This window comes from Chrysoperla carnea, chromosome 4 (assembly GCF_905475395.1).
Source record: "Chrysoperla carnea chromosome 4, inChrCarn1.1, whole genome shotgun sequence".
NCBI classification, from domain to species: Eukaryota; Metazoa; Arthropoda; class Insecta; order Neuroptera; family Chrysopidae; genus Chrysoperla; species Chrysoperla carnea.
In genome coordinates this window covers 25,352,819-25,362,575 of record NC_058340.1, presented here as the reverse complement: position 1 = coordinate 25,362,575, position 9,757 = coordinate 25,352,819, and positions in this window count along the sequence as shown.

Sequence of the window (9,757 nt, the reverse complement as noted above, 5' to 3'; positions counted from 1 at the left end):
ATGTGTTTTTTTTTCTCGTCTATTTTATAAAACAATCATTTAATCAACACTCACACAAAAAAAAAAACTATCTCAGCCTTGGATGTAAGTACTTTCTTAATAATGGTGTAACAGATATTATTATTATGTTACATCAAAATCCTATTTTATAAAATGCATTTATAGTTTCTGTTTTATTAATTTTTTTATATTTTATTTGTTGATAATTTATTTATTATAATATTTCTTGTGTTGTGAATGTAGGATGGTTGTTGTATATGGTTTCTTTTTTAGCAGCAACAACTTTACTTCTACAAGAACTGTAAATATTAAAAATCCCCCTCTTTTCATTTTGTTGTTAAAAATCACGAACATCTTTTTGCTTGGTTTACACACTACTTCAGTACTTCCAATAAATATCCAATTTGATAAATACTATCTATGAATACAGGTATGTAACTAGAAATTTTTATAAGAGGATTTCCTACAGTAATTGACATTTATATTATCAATGATTGCATTGCATGTAGTAGAAAAAAAATATCATGCTAGAATTTTGTAAGATATTTTTTTTATTATTAAAATGTGTATGAAATTGAAATAATGAAGAAATATTTTTACACTTGGATTGGACCGTATAGGCAATGAGTATAACATCCGTGTAGTTATGTTTGTGTATAATATAGAATCGTCGAATGTTCAAGTTTGTCTTTTCATTTTTACTGCCCCAGAAGGAGTATACATTACTCTGGTACATGTTGTAGCGTAAATGATTAAGGGTATTTTTATTAATCAAATACTGCTCAATTGATTTTAGGCTGCATTCGTACTTAAATTTAAATTCTAATCTTTTATCAAGAATCACAGGATTTAGAGGTTTCTCTTCTACATCCCTTGTAGATATTTTATTTTTATGGCGCAAAGGAATATGAAAAGTTGATGCGCGAAATTTTCCCAACAATCAAGTGAATTTAAATATCTCCATCTTTTTTTTTGATCGTACATATCCGAGTTATTTTGATTTTTTTCGAATTGGAATATTAGAGATTACTCTTTCTTCTATGAATAATTGCAGTTGTGTAATTTTTTAAATAAAATAAGTATATATTAACATTCAAAGTTACAAAAAAATCCTTAAATTACCTGATGAAATTATACTTCAAGTATTTTTTTTAACATTGAATGAAAGATTAAATGCATTTAATACTTTACACCTGTGGTGGAGGCGCAGAGCACAATCAATATATTCATGAATTAAATAGGTATGTTGAATGTATTTCCATGCGCTCCCACCCAATTGCGATTGTTTTTATTTGCCAACAAAAAGTTTACAAAAAACACCATTCTTTCTTAGCCGGGGCTAAAAAAATGTGGCTAAATTTGGGAAATTCAATTTTGGAAATCGATTGCATTCACAACGAATTATTGAGTGACAACACCTATAAATACAGAGTTTTCCATTGATAGTGTCCAAGTCTTAAACTAAATTAATCAAGAAGTGTAAAATTACGGCATCAAACAAAATCATTTGTTAGGACACTCTTAATGAAAGACCCTTTAATTTTTTATAATGGGATACAATAGATTCATATTCATAATAAATATTTGCAATTTATTATAAATACTTTGCGTTTTGCAAATGAAAAACGTAGGTAATTTTTCTACCAAAACAATTTTTTGAAATAGTTTGAAGAGAATTCGACAAAAAAAAATTGAATTTTCTACTGAGTGCATTCAAGAGGAATAAGTTTCCATTATCTTGACTTTGGAAATGTGATTATTATTAAGATTAAAAACTGTTCAAAATATCTATTTTTTTTAATTTTTCTTTTATTTTGTGGAATTCAGAAGAAAACGAAATAAATTTTTTAATAAATATTTACAGAAACAGGAACTTATGTACACTAATCAATCGGATTGAAATTCCCACTAAATGATACTTTGTAAAAATGAAAAATCTAATTTTACTTAGAATAAGAAAGCGAATATTCTTCTAAGTACATTAAATCGGAATTAATTTTTGATATCAAGACAGTAGTTTTGAAACTTGTGACACTATGAATTGAAGATTTTCTAAAATAGCATACAAAGGGTAAAAATTTTCCTCAACTTAATTTTGAAATTAATTTCTCTAATAAATCCCATTTCCAATGGATAAAGTTGTAAATAAAAATCTTTATACTTACCTATACACAGAAAAAGTAAGTTTTATCTACAATAAAATTATTGGATTATGACGGAAATAAAAACTAATTAACGATTTGATTTCGTAATATATAATTTAACCTTTTGTGTAGTAACACAATTTTGTTTTTAAAAAGTATTTTGACTTTTACAAAATCAAATTAGCATTCAGTTTTATGATATCCGTCTTTTAAATAACATAAAAAATAATTATTTTATTTTCAAAACAACACATATAACAACGGACAAAGTAGATTATTTATAAACCCTGTAATCTGAGTGGTGTGTCATAATTTGTATACACTTCTTTCATGTAAAAAAAACCACGAGATATCACGACAGATAGGCGCACTTTTGAGTGAATTTTAAGGTGTATCATGGGCCTACTTTTGCTTCTCGGATCCTGTTACATTTAAACCTCCTGAACTCATCTGTCTACATGTCCTGTGTAGACGTGCTCGAATATGTAATAACTTTCATAGAGCTTTGAGTATGTACTGAAACTTTGTAGGATTATTATTTTAAGTGTAACTAATTGAAAATTTGTGTCCATTTTATCCCATAACCGGCACAAAAGGATCCTGCTAGTTGGTAGAAAATGCAGTATAGGATGAAGATACCTTTTAAAATTCGAATAGGGTGATTTTGTGTGGAAAATTTTTTCATCAGGAAAATACCCCTGCCATTAATTTAATGGGACATTTCTTTTGAAGTAGTTAAATTTCATTATAGTTGCAGTTGAATTTTACATGGTTTTATAAATATCACATTTTCGATTATGCCTTCTTATGGTTAAGGGGTGATAACCGCATTTTATTATGCATGAATTTTACTAAAGCCATGTGTTAGTCAGATGTTAAAACAGCAAAAAATTTAATAGTTGACCCTTCAAAGGCATAGCTGGATGGCATGGACTATGTTTTTTTCATGTGATAACAAATAAATCCTGATATCGAACTGACTGTAGGATACAATCCAAGTAATATTTTCGGTAGAACGGCTTTTATTATATAGGTACTATATCCGGACATGAAAGACACCTCAGTAGAAAAAAAAAGGATCGGGGTACCCAGGGCAGAAGTAAAACTTTACTCGCTTCATATTGAAACAAAATTTGTATAAATTATACATATTTATAATTGATTAAGTAAAATGCCGATAAATTGCCATCTGTGAATGGGAAATACAACTATTCTTAAAATTTTAGTACACAAGCACTATCTGTGAATGGAAAATAGAACTATTGTTAAATTTCAGAACACAAGCTCCATCTGTGAACTGGAAATGAAATTATTATTAATGTTGGACAATGAGAAGAAGAAATAGGGGCAGATTTTCAAGTTTGGTGTTTTTACCGATTCAATCTTTGTATTTCGTTTTTGATTGATGCGCGTAGAGAAGTTTCATTTAAAAAAGTTAGTATTTCATATACAAAGGGTATAAAAAAATTAATATTTTTTATTTTGAAAAATAAATTTTCTATGGCTGATTGAATAAATATATTAAGTTATCAAATGACAAAAATAATATATTAACTATATGACATAACAAACACAATATCGATTGTTTTCTCAAAGATTTTGAGAATATAATATAATATAATTCAATCTGTCTGAGCTATGTTTTATCCGGTATTGTATTCTCCTCCGATTACGTGACTGGTATATATGTTAATATGTATGTAAAAAGAAATTATTTCCAATTGAAATGCATATTGGTATATGTTTATTTTATTGTATAGAATACAATTAACAGAACTGGATTCGAAAAAATGTTGAGATTAATTATATAGACCGCAATTTCACATCTAAAAAACTTACTGATTATATTACCGTTGCTTTTTTGCATACAATTACACTTACAGTGTAACAACAAGTTTTGTTTACAATTACACTTACGAAGTTCTTAATTTTAAGGAATTTTTTCAACTGCACTTAGATCTGCACAAATCGAAAGTAGAACTAAACGTTAAAAAAAGTCTCAAATTCTGAAACATAAAAATTTAAAAATAGCAGGAATAAAATCATTTCAAGACGGATTTTGGATGTTTATTTTATGTTTGAAATTGGGTAGGAATGAAGTCTTCCTGCATCTGAAACTGAAAGCGATTGCGTTTATTAATTATTTCGGAAATTAACTAAATTTCGAAAATTTGCTAAAATTGCTTAATTTAAAATCTTTTTAAGACAATTTTTATCAAATTATTTAGCATGCTCTTTTAGCAATTATAATTGCTAGACAGTTTAGCCGTTGCTAACACCGAGCCAAGTAGTAATCTAATAATTAAAAGAAACATATTTAAATCATTTTAGTGTGACTGGAATTAATGTAATTTTTATTTGCCAGACAGAAATTAGGGTTCTTCATTAACGCGAAATTTCCGAAATTCACTCTCGAAAACATTGCCAGCTCTTGTACTATAAGATTTACAAGTTACAAGATAATTTTCAATCATAATTATCCAAATTGTAATAATAATTTATAAAATTTTTGTGATTATGTGGTCAATGTTTATCAAGAATAAATTTATATATATACTAGCTCGACCCGTGCGAAATTCCGCAATACAGTACCAGTGGTTTAAAACAGGCTGGAGAAATATTATATAAGTGATAAATATCCACAGTAATATATATACTTTTTTTTTTATTTATAGGCAATTTTACTACAGATATGATATAAAAATACACATTGAAAAAAATTAAATCTTAATATTATTTCTCTAGCCTATATTTTTCATAAGCGGTACATTTTTAGACTGTGAGTCTAATTTTGGTCAGTAGCCAGCTTGATAAGCTCTTAAATGAGGAGAAAATCATGGAAATTGATAAAGAAATAAGGAAGATCTCGCAATGTGACAGACAAACAGGCTAGGGAAATAATATACAAGATTTTTATAATTTAATAATTGTCATTTTTTTACTTTTAAGTAGCCACTATAATTTGTATAAATTAATGAAGATCACGTATAAACAAACCCACATTTATATGAACACACTTAATGAGATATTATTTTAAATTAGCTGACCTTGCTGGTTAAATAAATGAATATATATATATCTTGATAATTAAGTGTGATTTTTTTCCGAAAGGTTTTTCCAATTATTTTTTAGTTAAAATCCTGGTACATAGTTAATTTTTATTTACTTAAGGTGAGATTAATTGATTATCGACCTCGTAATAAGGTTATTGAGAGGTTGTCATGCCATGAAATTTATCTTTGTCTTATAATTATTAATTTTGATACTATTTAGAGTTTTCCCGAAGTATTCATTACGAAAAAAATCTCTGAAATTAAAAAAGAAACTTTTTTTTTGTACATGAAAAGCAAAATAATTTGTGAGAAAAACGACAACTTTTCCAGTCGGAAAACACTATTATTACGTTTCTATTCTTCTTTTTAACTTCCTTGAACAGAGTAAAAGAAATTATTGTAATCGCAAAATAATTTGATGAATTTTTAACGGAAAAGGTACTGTGTGAACATGCTTGAATCTCATATTGAGTATAGTTTCGACGTATCTCAAAACTTTTAGCCGTATTGATTTACATATACATTTTTGAAGAAAAATTGATTTAGGATTATGAAAAATGATCTCAAACTGGAAATTAGATCAACATAAATTTCAATATAACACATTCGACGTTTCTTCCGTGCTTGTTGTTTTTCAAGAATAAATAAAGAAAAGACTCGATGTTTAATAGGAAAATAAAAAACAAAGTTTTACCGTAAATAAGAAAAACTAATTTCTTCATTTGCATAAAATTGTGATTTTTCTGTGTAAAAGTTGTATAGTGTCAAAAACTTTGTATAAATATTAATATATTTAATTTTTTATCTTTTTTAAGAAAATTTATTTAGGACTATCTAAAACGATCTTAAATTGGAATTTGGATTAATATAAATCATAACTGTATAGCGTTTTGAGTTTTCTTGTATCATAAAAATGTGTATGTTTTAGACAGATTTGGAAAAGCTAAAACCTTCAGAAAATGATTGGAATTAGGATTGTTTAACACAGGTAAAAGTATATGTACAGTTTTCAATTAAAAAAAAAGGAAAATAGTCATAATGTATTGAGTATATCAAACCCTGGTTGAATAGATGACTACAATGATATTCATTGCTGACCCGAAGTGAACTGTCATTTATAATATATCGGGATTTTGGTTTTCAAGAAAAACAAATCCATCAATACTTTTACTTATTGACAATCCATCAACATTTCTACACACTTTACATAAAAATTATTATACTTTGAATTCGGTCCTGTTCTTTTAAATATTGTATTATAATAAATATAAAAAAGGTATATGGTATTTGTATTTTTTTAATAGCTTTTGAAATCGATACACTTTATATTGCAAACAATATTGAACAACATTTATAACTTAAGGCGTACAAGTGTTAAAAGAGACCCTGTATTTTTAATATAATAAATATATACATACACTCTTTTTTTTTCTTTTATTTTAATATTTATTTTTTTAATTTTATAAATATTATACAGAATCAAAATCACTTTCACCTAATGATCCATTTATGCGTTTCCTGTCTTTATAGCCATTTTTGTAATATATGAGTTATATTATTATTTTTATTTATTAATATTTTTTATTTATTTTTTTTTTAAATAATATATTCCTACATATTTAATTAGTTTCGCTCGTAGCTGCACGTGCGTGGGTAATTTTTTAAATAATAATTATTATTAACCTTCTCTAAATATGGTAAAACATTAAGATAAATTGATTGTTTAATTTTATTTGCAGATTTGAAAATATTTTGGTACATTGTTTATAAGAGATTTATTTTCTAAAAGAAAAAATATGAAAAATAAATCATTTTAAAATAAATTCTTGCGAATAATTTACTTTTGAATAAGTGAAAATAAACAATTAATAAAGTTAATTGTGTTGAATATCAGTGCTTGTATTATTTTTATAAATATATAATATATTTTTATAAGATTTAAAAAGATAAAAATATGTTGGATAAAATGCGGGCATTTTTCCTCAGAACAATTTTCTAGGATTTTTGTTTTCGTTTTTAACCGACTTCAAACCGTTTTTAACCGTTTTTAACCGACTTCGATTCTTTTTCTATTTGAAAGATGGTGCTTCCCGTGTCGTCCCATTTCAATTTGGTCCAGTTCTGACAAAAGCATCTATGAGAAAATCATATAAGTCTTAAATTTGCATTAAGTATGTGCGCAACAAATGGATGGATAACTCCAATTTTTCGGGTATGAAACCCTAAATTCGCATTTGAAACGTATCTAAGAACACTCTCCATTAAATTTCCTTTTTTCATAAAGCCTTTTCCAAACTGAACCAATTTTGAATATCATTGCAAATTTTTTAGTTTTTTCAGGTACGGAACCGTAAACTCGGACTTGAAACATAGACAGACAGACAGACACACACACATATAGCGGTCAAACTTATAACTCTCCTATTATTTTAGTTCGGGAGTTAAAAATATGATTGGGTCAAGAAATTGATTTTGTTAGGAAACAGATTAATTTTGAGGCTCTAATTAGGTTTCCTCTAATCTGGCATCTTGTCATGATGTGTAAATAATTAATTAACTGAAGTCAATGATTAATATTGATCGTGAGTCTTTTTTTATGACAATCGTAGATCTGGTCATGTAGTACACAATTAAAGACAATGGATAATTTGGTATACTGACATGCGAGGAAAAGATCTTTTGCGAAATATACTTTACACACAAAAAATTGTTCTGTCTCAAGGTCGGTATAAGTTTTTTTTTAATGTAATAATTCTTCTCTTTGTTATTATTACAATATTTCATTATTGAATATGAAATTTTTATAAATAGTAAATTAGTTTATATATGTGGCAAGCGTTTTGAATAATTTGAACTTAACTAAAAGTCTAGACATTCAAGTGAAAATTTTTGAGAACTTTTCCTAAATAAGTTCAGATGAAAATTTAAGATCAGATAATTAAATATAAAAAATGTCTCAATACTTTTTTTCCTTAGAGGCATCGTTTCTGAGATGATTATATATATGATAATGATTCAAAAAGTTGCAAGAGTTGTAATCGTTAAATATGTAGGTTACGTATATATGTAGTTACGTATATACATCACTGAAGCTGTAATACAAGTAAAAAGGACTGAGACATTATTAAATATAATTATCAGATCTACAATTTTGCCTGATCTAATTGTATGACAAAACTTACCGTTTTGCTGAAAATCACGAAAAACCCTTTTTTGTAACCTTTGACCCCCATCCCTCCCTGTCAATTTTTTTCCACGTCTCGGATCGATGAGGACTTTTTAGATTTCATTTACGATGGTGATCTTAATTTCAGCAGATCATATATTTATACTATGTATATATGTAATGTATATCAAAGTTTACTAAGTTTAGTCCCTAGTTTGTAACGCTTAAAATTATTGATGGTACGAAAAAATTTTGATATAGGTGTTCATAAAATCACCTAATTAGTCGATTTTTGGTTATCTGACTGTCTGTCTGTCTTACAACACGATAACTCAAAAACGAAAAGATATATCAAGCTGACATCATTCAGCTAAAAATCAATTTTTACATCATTCTAAGGGCGTGAAAAGTGAGGCCGAGTTCGTAAATGAGCAACATAGGTCAAAGTCTTGGGTCCGTAGGAATAATCTTGTAAACCGTTAGAGATAGAACAAAAGTTTAAAAGTAAAAAAAGTTTCCTAAACAAAAATAAACAACTTTTGTTTGAAACATGTTTTCGTAAACATCAGTGTTTACCCGTGAGGGCACAAAATAAGCTCAAATTGTAAAGTATGTATTTTATGGTAATATCAGTTATGTACGTGTGACATGTATATATATGAGTAAAGTGACTGTGTAATCAACACTGTCTATACATGGTATTTCAACAATTAACTTAGTCAACTGTTTGTTTTCACTTGTTTAATTTAATTTGACGGGATCAATAGTGTCTAGTCAAATGAATATTGATCGAAATTTTCTTTACTTCTTACGATTTACATATATTAAATATTATTTATGATTGTATTATAAATTATAATATTATTGTTTTAAATTTGTAATATTAAAGGTACTTTTGTTGTAGGCGTTATAGATTGTGTAATTGCTAAACACAAATAATTATATATTGTTTAACATTCATTATTATTATTATTATATTGTTATATAATATATAACATGTTGTTGTTTGTTTACTTACATGAAGGTCGTGTGAGTTTTTAAATAATTTTTATATTTTGAAAAAAAAAAGTAAAATCCAATTAAAATTATATCCATGATAATCTTATTACCTTAAGGTTGTATTTAATGCAAATGCACTAGTTATTATATGAATTATAGCAGATACCCAACCGTTTTGGTAGGCAATTTCTTCTTTAAAAACAAAGACTGTCTCGTTATAACCCTCACTTATCCTCCCTTTTGTTCACAATTTTATGAATTTTAAATTTATGGTGGGTCCAATCTTTTTGGGTCAAAATTACCACATCCACCGAGTTTCATCAAATTCCAAAACAAAAATTTTTTTGCGTTTTTCACGATTTTTTCAAAGGGGCACCCAAATTTTTTTTTATCTC